General features: G+C 32.6%; 2 non-coding genes across 2 annotated transcripts; both read right to left on the bottom strand.

Moving 5' to 3' along the window:
- Window positions 1-3,560: 3,560 nt before the first annotated feature.
- On the bottom strand, window positions 3,561-3,632 carry TRNAG-UCC (transfer RNA glycine (anticodon UCC)). The gene has a single exon. It is a non-coding gene; the product is annotated as a tRNA-Gly (tRNA).
- A 216-nt stretch (window positions 3,633-3,848) lies between these two features.
- Window positions 3,849-3,930, bottom strand: TRNAS-GCU (transfer RNA serine (anticodon GCU)). Its single transcript has one exon. It is a non-coding gene; the product is annotated as a tRNA-Ser (tRNA).
- Between the last annotated feature and the right edge of the window lie 11,486 nt (window positions 3,931-15,416).

Here is a 15,416-nt window from a genome sequence, read left to right on the forward strand (position 1 = left end):
AATCCTTTAAGGATAGAGTTGATTTCAATGAACCTAGGACATTAAAAGATGTAATTTGGAAACTGAAGTACTATTTCAAGTAGTCTAGGTGCAGACCTAAGCATAAGTCAGCCTGAAAATTCAAAAGTGACGTCAAGTTTAAGGGAAAAGGGATAAAAGAAACCAAGGGAATGAGTGTGACCCCTGTTAATGAAGAACGTCAACATTGGTCGAACATTGTCAGTAGAGACCACTATACTCAAGAAGAAGCCAAGAGTTATGAGAAGGGTCCATATATGTGTTGGACTTGTGGAGGGAATCACTTAAGGAAAGATTGCCCACAACACAAGCACACTGGTATGAGACTGTACAATGCGCAAGAAGTAGAGACAGTCCAGGACATGGGTCAAAATATACCTAGAATTTATGCAACAATGGATAATCATCAAGCTTTTCACTGGGCCGCAATCATAGAGATGAAAGGTATGCTATGTGAGCAAAACATTTCAGTTTTGATTGAGCTATTGAGATTTGTAGCTTAGGAGGTATTCTATAACCCTAGGTATTGGGCTTGTATGAGTTGGCACCACAAAATTTATTTGTGGGCTAAGTGCACAAGAGGTGGGTTTTGCACCCAAGATTGTGGGCACAAAACCGAGATGTATTTTGGAGGTTTGGCCATGGTGGCAAGTGGAACACCCTTAAATGGACCAAGGGATCCTAAGGCATCCATGAAAGAATGGATCGAATGAGAGAAAATAACTTTATTTATATGTTAGTGGGAAACTTGCCACAAATGTGAGGTCATCTTGACTTTAAGACAACCCTAGAAAGGACTAAACATGCACCCAAGTGGACATATAAATATAAGAATCTAGCCATTTGATCATAGCACAACATAGGTGCATCTCATTAAGTGAAAAGAGAAATGTGCGGCAGTCACATTCCACAGGAGAAAATTTGAAGTGGAGGAAAGTTAAATTTCGTTTATTTTTCTTGTGACCTGATTGGCCAAGGTAGGAAGAAGGCTAGTTGAGCTAGCAAGGAGAAATATGGGCATGGTTGCGTGTACATCACTCTAAATTTTAAGGTTGTAGAAGTTTGGTTCCTAAGGAGGAAGGTCGAGCTTTGTTATAGTAGATTGTAGAGGGTTGAATGACCTGTTTTGGAGGGTTGAAGGTTCAAAGACATTTCTAGAGGGAAGTTACATAGGTTGAGGGGCTTGTGCAAAGGTTTGGGAGAAGGTTAATACTAGTTTTGAGGAGGTTGAACAGTCTGATTCATGGCAGAGTAGGAGCCCTAACTATAGGAAATATTACCTTAGTAATTTTCTCATATCCATGGATATTTCAAGGCAGTTGATAATGCCTTGGAAAGGCATGCATTTGCCTCTTTTATGATTGATGGTTGCTAGGTTTTGAGGTCCATGTTCGGGACAGAGATTGGCAGTTTGTGTACAACCAAGGAGGATTGTTAGATAGCTTCTAGGAGAGCTATAAGAATAGTCTCTTATGAAGGAACATAAGAGTTGTTAATATCATTGGTAATGGGTTGGCTTGGAGGGTTGCAAAGGGATATAGAGTAAAACTCGGTCTTGATCCTTGGTTTGGTTGTTGTGAAACCACTTGCTTTCTCCTCGTCTTTTCAAACTACTAAGAGATAGAGATTACACAAAGTTGTCACATGTTGTCAATCCTGCAACCTCATCAATTTAGAGTCAAGTTTGGTTATTAGCCTAGGAGATGGGTTTAGTGGGGCATTTCTGAGACTCTTGGTAGGTCTATTTGTAAACCCTCTCAGATGGTCATATAAGATTAACAAACAAATATGATGATCTCATCTGGAGCATCTCCCCCTGTGGTTTCTATACCCCCAAGCTTGTCTACATATTTGAAATTGTAGATAGAGTTGCAGTAGACCAAGCTTGGTGGTGGAAAGAAGTATGGAAGGAAAAATGCCTTTTAAAAGCAAAATTGTTCATGTTGTGTTTAATGACAAAGAAGGTGCCAACCTAAAATGTATTGCAAAATCACTTTATGATAGGTTTGGGTTATTGTCCTTTATGTAAAAATAGTGATGAAAATTTAACAAACCTATTCATAGCATGCCCCTTCTATCAACAGGTGTAGACAACATGAAAGAATGCCCTAAGTCAATTAACTGCTTGTGAAGGAATATATTTGGAAGGCATGGTGCTCCAATCCCAGTTGTCGTGCAATCAAAATCCTTCCTTTAATTGTATGTTGGGGGACTTGGTCAGCCATAAACATAGCCATTTTTCAGGGCAAGCCATTGATCCCTGGCCATATTGCAACGAAACCTTGTGCCATTTTAAGTCACTTTTTTGAGGAAAAGGATCTTCACCCTCCTAGAGTGGTCAAACTAGAACAGACAAACAAATCTCATTTGTGGGCCTTTTTTGATGGAGCCTCAATAATTATGGGACAACAGAGCGAATGTGGTTTTGTACTATTTCTCTCAAACGCTGATTGTTATTATGAAAAATTTGGCCTAGGTAGAGGGACCAACAATTAGGTGGAACTCTTAGCATGCAAATATTTAATGTTATTTACTTTAGAGAAGGGATGCACTCAAATTCAAGTTTATGGGGACTCTATGCTTATTATAAATTGGGTAAAAAAATTGCTTATTTAAATATAACTCTCATGCCTATTCTAGAGGAAATCAATCAAATCATTGATAGCTTCTCTTTTTTTACTTGTAACCATATTTACAGGGAAAGGAACACGACAACTAATAACCTTTCAAAGGAAGGCCTCAATATGGACCAGGGCTTGTGGAATATTATATAATAGAGAGATGCATGGGTCTATGAGATTTTCCATCGACCATACAGAGACTTTCCTCAAGGACCAACAATAGTTTAATACTAGAGACATTCAAACAATATATATCTACTTGGAGTATTCTTTTTGCGTTTCAGCTTTATTGATTGCATTATTTATGTTTACTTTTCTCTTTCTAGGACAATCAATCTTTTAGTCGCCTATGCATGCCATTTTAAAATATTTGTTTTTTTGTATTATAGTTCCCAGAAAAATAATGTTGTTTAGAATGAAATACAAGGTTTTCCTTCTATGAACTCTCATAAACCTATTTTCCTTTTCTTTTTTCTAATGCATAAATACACACATGATATGTATCTTAAAAAATATAAATTTCAATCATTTCTATAAATAAAATTACCGTTTTTTACCTGGAAAAAATAATAAATAAATAAAATAAAATTAAAATTAATTTATGAATTATACATTCACAACTTAAAAAAACACAAACTTTTTAACATTTTTTAAAATAAAAATTCAAATAAATATGAATTAATTATAATTTTTTCTTATTTCTACCCGATGGAAATATAAAGCTATAAGTTTATTAGTATTTGGACATTTTAATTGAATGATTAACAGCGCTGTGTTTGAAGCAAAACACAAGGCTATTGTTGCGCCTGCGGGAGTCGAACCCCGGTCTATTGAATAATTAACAACAGCGCGCCTGCGGGAGTCGAACCCCGGTCTATTTGAATAATTAACAATAGCGTTGGGTTTCAAAACCTGTATTTCTGCGTCTGCCGGGAGTCGAACCCGGGTCTATTGCTTGGAAGGCAATTATCCTAACCGTTGGACTACAAACGCTTTGCTCTGAATCGAATGTATCAATTTCTTTGTCGGACTCGAACTCGGGTTCATCCAAACACTTCTTCGACGTTTTTCAAACTGATTACTTAATAATGTTTAAAAGAGAGGTCGGTGAGTAGTAAGATTGAGCTCACATATTTATCATTGCTGAGTCTGCCACGAAAATTTTACAAAATGTCTAACAAATTAGGTTTCTAGAAATTTAGATAAGAACGTCGCCTGAGAGATTCGAACTCTCGCGGGGAAACCCCATGTACTTAGCAGGCACACGCCTTAACCACTCAGCCAAAGCGACGCTGGCGACCAAAATTCGGAATATTCCAAACCTAGCCGTTAAAATATTAATTACATCCAGATTTCATCATGTCGTGTATCGTGTGCTTCATAATTTTCTTTGATTGAAAATTAATAAAATAGGAATTTTCCACAATGAAAGGCCACGAGGACAAAACCAATGTACTTTTAACCGCAAGCCAGTAACCATAGGATTAGTCATTCAACTTAATTAATATAATTTTATAACTAATTTAGAGTAAAGGAAAAATATTAACCTTTTGTTTTATGTTTTTTAATAAAGTTTTTATTTTATTAATGTGTATTTTAAGTTTTTTAATAAAAATGTAACAATACACTTGTGATTTTTGGTGGTTTAAAATGGTTTTCTTTTAATCTATAGGTTTAAATATTTTTAAAAGATTTTGGAGTATCTGAATGGTGGAATTTACACAACTCAAACTTGAATTTTAATAAGTATATGTGAGATTTTCAATAAACATGACTGAAAATTATGTCAAAAACACTCCAAAATGTAGAATACTTAGACTACATTTATTTGCACTTTATTTGATGCAAAAATTGTAAAATAAAATAAAAATAAAAACTAATTCTATAAGGGAAATTGCTAGCTAACTTATTAATATAGTTAATAAAAGAAATAAGTAACTACTGAAATATCAAAATATAAAAAATTTCATACAAACCAATTTGGATGATGATGATGATAATGATTAACGTCCTCTAAGACCAATGCGGTTCACCGGACCTCAAGAAAAGAAAAAAGAAAAATAATCTAATTGAGATTCTTCAAAATCTTGTTTCTATGATCACAAAGAAGGGAAAGAAGAGCTCCAAAATCGCTCTAGTTGGGTTGACTTAATAAGTCAAGAAGATTGGAAATGTGGCAAATGTTAGGGAATTGAGAGTGAATGTGAGTAAGAGCATGACAGAGTAAAAGGAAGTGTTTTTCATCTTCCACCCTCTTAGTATCACAAATCTGGAACATTATATCGTCTCAAGGAATCTTGGGAGTAGACCCTCACCCAGTTTCACTTCGAAGATGAGAATTAGTTCTTATTCTAGCGATGTTCATTTTTTCCTTAATGCTAACCAACACAAAGAGATAATTCTGGTTCTAGAGGTTGGGGATCACCTCCTTATAGTATCTTAGCTTCCTTTTACCTTCCAACTTCTTATCATCCCAGAAATTGTCCTTAAAATTGGAGGTAATAACATCTTTAACACTATCCTTGCTTCCCATGATGATCTCCTCCTTAATCCCTCGATGGTTGAGCCAAGACCAGGCATCCTTATGCCACCCGCGCTTAAGGTGAAGGTGGGGGTTTTGACTAAAGTTAGAAGCAATCTTTGGGAGCCTCTTAGATTCCATATTGTAAAGCTTCTTCTTATACATCAAATATCCAAACATAGTCATACTTTCAATGGGGGACAAGACAACTTCGATCAAGGGGACATGATAGGGAGTATTTACCTTGATCTTGAGGTTGTAGGTTATGAATTACTTTTGAATCATCTCAATTTTCTCCACGACTCTCTGGATATACTGCAACCCCAAAATTCACATTTGTATAAGACAACAGGGTTGATGAAAGTCTCAAAGAGGAACCCTTTTTTACTCCAAATGAAAAGATCAGCTCACTTACAATTGTTTTGAAGCTCATAATAAGCTTTCCAGCCTCCAATAATCCTTTTCACGATGCTGTAATTCTAGTTGAGCTTATGAGGAAAGCCAATACCCAATATTTATAAGAAGAAACCTGCTCTAAGCAATGGCTATCATCGAGGAAACTACCATGGGTGATCTTTTTGGATTTAATGATCATGACTTTAGTTTTGTCGGTATTAATTGTCATACCCATCTTGGAGCAGTAGACATGGAGAGTCTTAAGCTTCTTGTCTAGGTCATCATGGCTTTTTGCAAGAATAATGATATCATCAGCATAAAGGAGAAGAGTAATGATTATACCAGCAAGCTCGGTGCCCTTGCAACCTGCAGTTTCTAGACACTCCTCTAGCTTATCAATGTAAATGCCAAAAAGGGTAGGGGATAGGGGACACCCTTGCTTAACCCCAATATTGAATTTAATATCTCTAGACCACCCTTCGTTGGTCTTAAGCTTGTAATTGATAGTCTCATAAAGGCAGATCACAACAATCCTCAGTTCAATAAGAACCATGATCTCTTCAAGTCTCTTTGAGAGTGTATCTTGAGGAACAATGTCGAAAACTTTTCTAAAGTCCACAAAACAACAGAAGAGATCGGTTTTACTATTGCGACATTCCTCTGCAATGATCCTGAGAGTGACAAGATGGTTGATAGTCGAGTGATGTATCTGAAAACCAACTTGCCCTTTAGCTCTTTTACCATGACTTTTGAGCCAAAGACTAAGCTTCTTTTCCAAAATGAACCCATATAGCTTGGCTTCGATGTGGCTAATCATAATGGTCTTGTAGTTAGAGAGAATGCTTTTGTCCTCATTTTTAAAAATAGGCACAATAAGGCTTTGCATCCAAAGCTTAGGGAAGCCATGCTTTACAACCAAATTGATATTCTCCATTTAATTGGCCTTTGGATTTGCTTCTTCATCATTCTCAGGGAAATATAGACTTACAATTTTCTTTACCAAAGTGGACACCTTGTTGTCCAATTTCTTTAATTGCAACTGATGTTGAGGAAAAAAATTTTAGTGTCTCACCTCTTTCCACCAAAACCTTATTTTCCTTCAAGAGAAAAGAAACCAACATCATTCATTAATAAGTTTAAAAAGAGTTACATAGTTGTAGTTTTGTCTCACTTCTTTCCACCAAAACCTTATTAGATCAATGGTTGGAATGTATTGAGTTTGTGATGAAACGTTGTGTGGGTTTTTAATACAATGACCAACACTCCTTTCATTTCTAAACTGAACTTCAAAATATTAAATTTTAAATATAAATTAAATGTCCTTAAAATGTATATGTAATAAAAGATGAATTTGAATATTTTAATAATTAATTTTTAATGATAAAAAATGTTTTGAAAATATATCTATTAAAATATGAGCATGAATATTTTGAGTACGAACATTTTAACCATGTTTATATGTGTGTTTTTGTTTATTTTGGAATAAGAATTCAAAATATTATTTTAATTATCAATAATTATTATATAGATGGTAAGAATTTAATTTTATTATATTTAGGAAAAAAAATTTAGTAGTAGTTATAGATAGAAAGGATATATATTTATTTTAAAGGTAGTTATGCCATTTTTCTTTTTTAATTTAATTGGAAAAAAAATCAATATCTAAAAACTTTAAATTCAGTTTGGTTTTATTTATGACATTATATTCTTATTGTTTATTGTTACTTTATGTGTTTTTTCTTTACATGTTTTTTCAAATATAACTTATATAATATTTCTATTTATAAATAATAAATACAAACTTGTAATTTAGATAATTTTTATGATTTTTTAAATATTAATAACATAAAATGTATTATAAAATATATGTCTTAAGGCTTATTAAGAATTTATGCTTATCTGTATTTATTAATTATTTAATTTACATAATTATACTAGTAATAATGTCTTAAAATATATAGTTTGAATTAGTTTAATAATTAAAAACTTATAGCTTACCTTTCCTCATAAAAAAGGTAAATTCAATTTAAAAATTATATATATATATATATATATATATATAATTATTTTTATACCTACACTATTTATATAAAATTAATTTATTTCTTTAATGTATTTATAAATTGTTTAATAAAATTAATTTATTTCTTTAATGTATTTATAAATTGTTTAATAAATATATAAAATATGGAAATTATTTCTCAAAAGTTGTTTTCATTAATTTTATTCAACCTGAACTAAAATCTAGTATACTCTAATCCATTCTTATATTTGTATCGATTGTCACCCTTTTTTGGGTAAAAATTCTTAAAAACTTAATGCACTCTGTTCCATTCTTATTGTATCTAATAGATTTAATATGTATATCTAATTGACTTTATAAACTATTTGTATATACTTCTAAAAAAAAATTAGAAAAGGAAATCATTTTTATATTTTATAAATAATTAGTATATAAAATTTGTTTATTTTTAAGCGAAACTTTCTCTTCATTTAAATTAAAGGTTTTTATTTATGTTTTTAAGCTTGTTTTGGTTGGTTAGCAGTTTGATATAGAATTTTAATTGTTTTAAAAGGTTTTGTTTATGGACGACACAAATTTGCCTAGGTGGCAATTTTTTTGGCAAAATCTGGTAAATTTATTTTCAAAAAATCAGAATGTTCGAATCATTTTTTGATGGTGGAAATGGATTGAGCATCATCCAGAACCCATGGTTCACCCAAAATCATTTGATAGTTTGATATTTTTCATATAATTTATTTTAAACATAAGGCTTGAAAGTATTTTGGGTTTCAAAGGGGCCAAATAAAAAATTAATAACATAAAATATACAAAACAAAAAAATTCAAAAAATACCATCATCTTTATTTACGAGTCCGTCTTCAAAAGAGTACTCTTAGTTTTTCAATTTATTTAAAGAGTTGAAAAAAAATATTACTATAACACGTGTCTCCAAAATGCAATGGAAATATTACTTCGCCAACTTCCAAAAATAATAAAAAAATATATTTTTGCATAAAAAATAAAATTTTAGTATGAAAAACTTAGTTCTCTCCTTGTAGATCATGCTCATATATACATGATGATGATGATGATGGTTAACGTCTGCTGAGACTAAACATTGGTCTATCGGACCTAAAGAAACAAATTATTTATTTTGATTTAAGATTTTATTCCTATGCTCAAAAAGCTTGGAGAGAAGTCCCCCGAGCTCACTATAATTTTGACATTGTAAAAGGCTAGGAAGGTCAGTATTGTAACAAAGATTGTGGAACTGAGATCTAATGTGGTTGCATGCGGGGCACTCTAAGAGGGAGTGGTTTTCATCATCGATGTTCCTATTCTCACATATATGGCAGATCCTTTCCATCCATGGCGTTTTAGGAACTGCCCAACGACTTGTTTCACTATGGAGCTCATGAGAATTCATTTTAATCTTTGCTATATTAATTTTCTTCTTTGAGCTAGTTAAAATAGAGAGATACTTTTAAATTACATATTTTAGACTAAGTTATGCTACGTCAACACACATACCTCTTAAGTTTTGCAAAAATTTGCAAGGACATATATTGCATTTAATAGAAAATTGAGAGGTTATAGGACACCACCCTAACCAGAAGATTGGCATCATTAGGACCTTAACTACTAGGGCGGCCAGAATATCTGATGCAGACCATCTAAATGATGAGCTTAACCATCTTCACAAGGTGTTTGAACTAAATGGCTACAATAGAAATACCATCAAGAAAGCTATGCACCTATCCCTAAACAAGATTAACAATGATATTAAAAATCAAAATTTATCCACTCCTCAAGTCTCCCTTCCATACATAAAAGGCACCACTGATAAAATCTCTAAAATTCTTAATAAACATAACATTAATGTAGCATTCACCCCTGCTAATACTATCAGACAATTATTCAACTCTGTCAAGGATCCCATAAACCCTAAACATCAAAAAGGTGTTTATGTGATTCCTTGCTCATGCGGTAAAGAATACATAGGCGAAACGGGTAGGTCTCTTAATATTAGAATTAAAGAACACACTGCTGACCTAAGAAGAGAAAGGACCTCTAAATCAGCCTTAGTTGAACATGTTCACTCTTCCTCTCATTACATATGCATAGAAGACGTCAAACTGGTTAGAAGAGAAGACCACTATCTCAAAAGGAAAATCAAGGAAGCCATTGAAATAGAAAAAAGGAAGAATAACCTAAACCGGGATGATGGATTAAAACTAAGCAACACCTGGAAACCATTAATTGAAACCTTAAAAGCCAATAATTAACTATATTCCCTTAAAAAACTTTAAAAAGTTAAAAATAAACAAATGATAAAATCATCAATTATGTAATATCCTCCTTAAACAATGCATTTAATTAACAATCATAAACATAATTTAGTAATAGATTTCTTCACATATAATCATTTGATATCATTAAAAAAATAACTAATAGAATGCATATAGGTGTAATTACTCAAATCTTCAAAAAAAAAAAAAAATAATAATAATAATAATAATAATAATAATAATAATAATCATAATTATAAATAAACTCTAGAAATTATAGTTAAATAACTCACTATAACCAAAAAAAATAAAATATATATATATATATATATATAAAATAACAATAAAAATAAAAATAAATTAATTAAGCAAGTAAAACAAATTAATCAAATAAATAAATAATTAAACAAAGAAATAAGTACATTAAATTAAATTAATAAACTTATTTAAAAAATAAAAAATAAATTTGTTAACTAATCTATTCGTGTAATTAACTATCAAAAATTAGTTAATTAGTAAAACATAGTAATTAATCAATAAAAAAAATAAAAATAAAAATAAAAATAAAATAAAATAAAAAATAAAAAATTAATTTTTTATAAATTTAGTAAACCTAATAATTAGTTCAAGAAATAGAAAAATAAGTAATTAATCTATGCCTGTAAACTTATTAATTAATGAATTAATTAATCAAATTAATAAATTAATAATGTAAATAAATGAATAAACATATTAATAAAGAATACATAATTAAATTAATTAATTTGATTAATCAAACAAATTAATTTATTATTTAAACAAATTAATGAATCAATTGAACCAATTATTTAAAATAGAATTAATAAACATAATAATTAATTCTATAGATAATAAAATTATTCGATTAAGTTATCCCCTTGAATAAATAAATAAATAAATTAAATAATAATAATAATAATAATTTAATTAATTAATTAAATAAAAAGATAAGAGCCGACCTATTTTCTTATTTCTTTTGTTTAATAACTTATATATATACCCTAATTATAGCTCTTGGATACATCATTATGATTTTAAGAATATCTATTGACGCATTCTCCCCTGATGATGGACTCACTTGGTAGTCCGAAACGTTGGGTTCATAAAACTCTACAACATGTCATTCCTCCTCTACCTAAGACAATAACATAATTCTCCACATATTTCTTTTTTACTCGGAATCAAAATTCACAATGCCTAATGAATTTTGAGGGTTGTAATTCAATAAAAAAGGAAAAACTTGAAATTTCATCACCACATTTTGCCCAAAAGTGTAACCTATCTTTGTACATTCATCCACAACCAAACCGAATTTTGAGTCTCGTAGAAAAGTTTGGATGTAGTTAGGAACAACAAAATTAAAGAGTTAATCATCCTAAGAGATTCACGGGTGGTGATAAGGCGAATTTCAACGACATTAGCCATAGATGACAAAGGACTTTCTCCAATTGTGAATCAGATAGTCTTACTATCTTGGCAATTTCAAGAAATTTCCTATTTGCATATCCTTCGAAATTTAAACTCTACAGCGGATAGACTTACCAACTTGGATGCCCAGCTGGACCAAGGCATAATTGGATTAGATCGTGGAGGGAGGATCCGGGCCCAATCTCGTGATCGAGAGAGAAATTAATCGAAAGATACTCGAGTTTGATCCGATCAAACCAGAGTGTACCAAATACAAGAAAAATAAAAGAGTTTGCCCAAGTGGAAATCCACATTGTGATCCATTCTTACTGTAACTAAGAGAGTTTTGTATTATATATTGCTAATTTGTTTAGGCGAAAGGGAGTATCATTTTTATATTTTATAAACAATTAATATATAAAATTTATATATTTATGTTTTCTGAAGCTTGTAATTTGATATAGAACTTTAATTATTTTAAAACCACAAAAGAGAAGGTGTTATCAAAAGTTCAAAAACCAAAATGTTATGATTAGTTATTACGCCTCCAAGTTTATTTTTAAAGAGAAAGTTATAAAACTCAATCATAAAAATATTGAAAACAGAGTAATTGAAATATATTCAAACATATTTATTAGAATCGATGGCTTCAATTGGGATGTGCTCCTTGTTGCTTCCTTGGGATGAGCTAGGATTAGGAGGAATTCCCATGTGCTTCTTGAGACGTCTTACTCTTCCATCCATTGATATTTTGTGTCTTTGCAGTTGGTTCAAGGTCAAGAGAATGTCCTCCTTGATTTCATTTATGTCAATAACTACTCTATAAAGGAGAAATTTTAAATGACAATAGATGTATACAATGTAGATACACTGATTGTAGCGACCTCTAGTATGCCTTGCTTCTAGAACCCAGTTTGCCACCTTTACCAAAACTTTTGTGTTTGTGAGAGTGTGCCTCTCATCATCAAATTCCCTCTCTACTTGGGTGATTTCCTCGTGAACTAGTTGGGGGGTGATCTCCATGTATCTAACAGTCGAACTCTCAGCTCTCGCTTGCGTCGTTGAGTGACCCTTTTTCTTATTGTTACATTCCCTAATTAAAATGTCTTCAATGTAAATGATTTTAATCAATAAAAAAAGCTTAGAGAAAGGAACATAGATTTTGGATTGCTTGAGGAAGGATATTTCTTGAGGGAATTGTTGTTTAAAATACTAGTCTTTGTTGGCTGAGAGGTTTTAAATGGGCTAATTGTGAAATAAATTTAACTCAAAATCGGAGTACATGCCCATGTGTCTCTAGCTCTATCAGTAAGTGAATCAGAGAAACATTAAATAACGGGAATGGGTTGCATTGAAAAAGGGTTTGAATACGCGGATCCTTGGAAAAGGACAAATAGTTGGTCTATTAGGAAGAACGAAAGGAAGTCAAGGGGATCTTTCTATGGGGACGAGTGCAATGTGGCGTGAACATATTAATTTACTGGTCAAGGTGGAGGTTGGGCCTTAATACAAAGTTCCAATGCCACGTAGCCTGGAAGTTTGTCCTCAACATATAAAGCAAGGAACAATATTGGAACTTTTTGGGATGTATCAGGTGGCCATAGAGGGCTTGCACCCACATACATCAAATGTATATGTCATATATACGTGCTATGGGTTGGTCCAAGTGGACCATAGAAATGGGTTATCTGTCACCTAGTATGAGCGGGTTGGCAGTTCCCCTTGGCATGACTTGGACGGCCATGTGGGTTCCATGTGGGAGCCACATGGCATGTTTGATGACATGGCACTTTTTGATAGGCCAGTTTTTATATGGCCATATATTTCGATTTGAGAGTAGGATTGAAGCAAATTTTACATTGTTGGAAAGGTATCAATGAGAGAAACACAATGATGTTATCCATTTTGAGTTTTGGAGGATTTGTAAAAGATTGAAAAATTTAGACCCCATTTCCATAACGAGACATTGGAGGTTGGTTCAAGTTAGTAATGGCCTCCTTCTATCTTTAATAAATTCTAGGGTTAGTAGGGTTGTGATACAAGATGGTATCAGAGTTTTGAGGTTCCACACTTGGACTGGATGGGATCTATTGCATAATTAACCAAGCGAAGGATTCAATATTGGACCCTTGTAGACCCAGTGAGACATTAAAGATTCATAACGAGCATTAGAAACTTGATTGTTGAGTGGATTTCTTGTTTGAGTTGTTTGGTGTGTCATCATTGTAATTTACATATGAATGTAGCATTGCATTAACGGTTGATATGATTCTATTGATACAAATGTGTTACCTGAGATGTAATGTTGCAACTAGTTTTATATAAGTGGATTTCCCATAGCAATCCAAGGTGATAAGTTTTGTTATGGATTTGAGATTTGTTAAATTCTAATAGTCATGTGTGTGCATGACAACCCATAAGAAGACAATAAGGTCCAAAGAGATGAAACTTAAATACCACATGAACAACAAAGGATGGTACATTGTAGAAATGAAGAGCTAAGGAAAAAATAAGAGAATGGTGTAGTATAGCCCTAATCAATCACAACATGGATATGGGGAGGAAAGATTAGTTGAGTAATGAGGAGGGGAAAAATCGCTTGATTAGATGGACACATTAAGGAGATTAAGAGAAAAAATAAGGAGTTGTGAGGCTGAAAATGAGAGACTTGTCAAAGCACAAGAGAAACAAGGAGAAGTCAATGCAGTCATACTGCAAAGGCGAAGGCAACATGGGTTGGGGATCATCCATAGGGACATGAAAAGTTGTTTGGGAAAAGAAGAAAGAACAAATGGGGTAAATGACAGTAGATCCAGAAAGAGGCATAGGGTATCAAGTGAAGACATTGTGAAAGGGGGTACTCTGCTAAGTATTCCTTAAAAGGACTTAAGCACCCATGAGTAGCAGTATGAGAATACTCATAGGAGGCCACATCATCATCATCACTATCATTATCATGGGAAAGGAAGGGAGAGAGAATATGGACTAGAGGATTTTAAGAAGAACAAGTCTCCTACATTTGATGTTGAAATGAAGAAATTAGAGGATATAGAAGATTGGTTGGTGGGAACGAGAAAAATATTTTGAATTCATGATTATTCAAAATACATGAAAGTTAATATAACCACTTTCAGCCCAAAAGGCAAGGATGACATCTCATGGGAAGACATGAAAAACGTAAAGGGCATCAGAGAAGAGGAGTTGTCTTGGAAGGAATTCGAGGAATATTTTAGGAACAAGTATCAACAATGCAAACTTTGAAACAAGAAATGATACGATTACCCATTTTTATGACGTAGCAAAAAAATCATCCGATTTTGAAAAGTGATGATTCAGAAAACACTTTTTTTTGGGAGAATATTTTTGCCAGTTTAAATTTTCTTATGTATCAAGTATCTATATATATATATATTTTTTAAATGTTAGTGATTTTCATGTTGATTTTGAAACATGTTGATGCAATATCAACACATTTTTTAGAGGGCTTCTTTTTGACACTTTAAATTTTCTAATGTATTAAGTGTGGATATTTTTTTTAAATGTTGATTTTCATTGATCCAGGTGGATATTGGTGGCCACCTGCCAAGTCCACCTAGACCCCCACCATTGTTTCTCTTAGCATTTTCAGTTCCCTTAATTGTAGCACAACTTACTATTTTTAGCAGTTTTTTGGGTCCTGAACTTCCGAAGCCGTTTTGAGGCCCTAGACGACGTTTTTTGGGAAATCTGGGCAACATGGGATCATGGATTGATGTTTCCTCCCAAAGTGGTAGTGCTCAGATAGATCTTTCTAACGAGCTATTGTACGCGTCAAACGGAGATCGTATGCCAAAGTTATGACCCCGGGAAGTTGGTGTACCAATTTACCCAAACGAGGTCCACAGTTTGGTGTTTCATCTTCTAGGGTTAGGTTTTGGAATGTTAAGGGTTTTCCATTGTTTCTCAACAATAAATAGGCCTTCGAGCCTCATTGTAAGACAGTTCAGAGGCATGTAGCCACCACATCTCTTCTCAGAGATAAGCTACCATCGCCCTAGCTAGTTTATTTCCATTACTGTTTGTAAGCATATTTCAGTATTTTACATTAATGAAATGAAGTATTATTTCCGCTGCATATCTGTGTTTATGGTTACCTCTGTAAT

The sequence above is a fragment of the Pinus tabuliformis genome, chromosome 2_2, assembly GCF_031772625.1.
Source record: "Pinus tabuliformis cultivar Carrire ecotype Pingquan chromosome 2_2, CPIR1, whole genome shotgun sequence".
NCBI lineage: Eukaryota > Viridiplantae > Streptophyta > Pinopsida > Pinales > Pinaceae > Pinus > Pinus tabuliformis.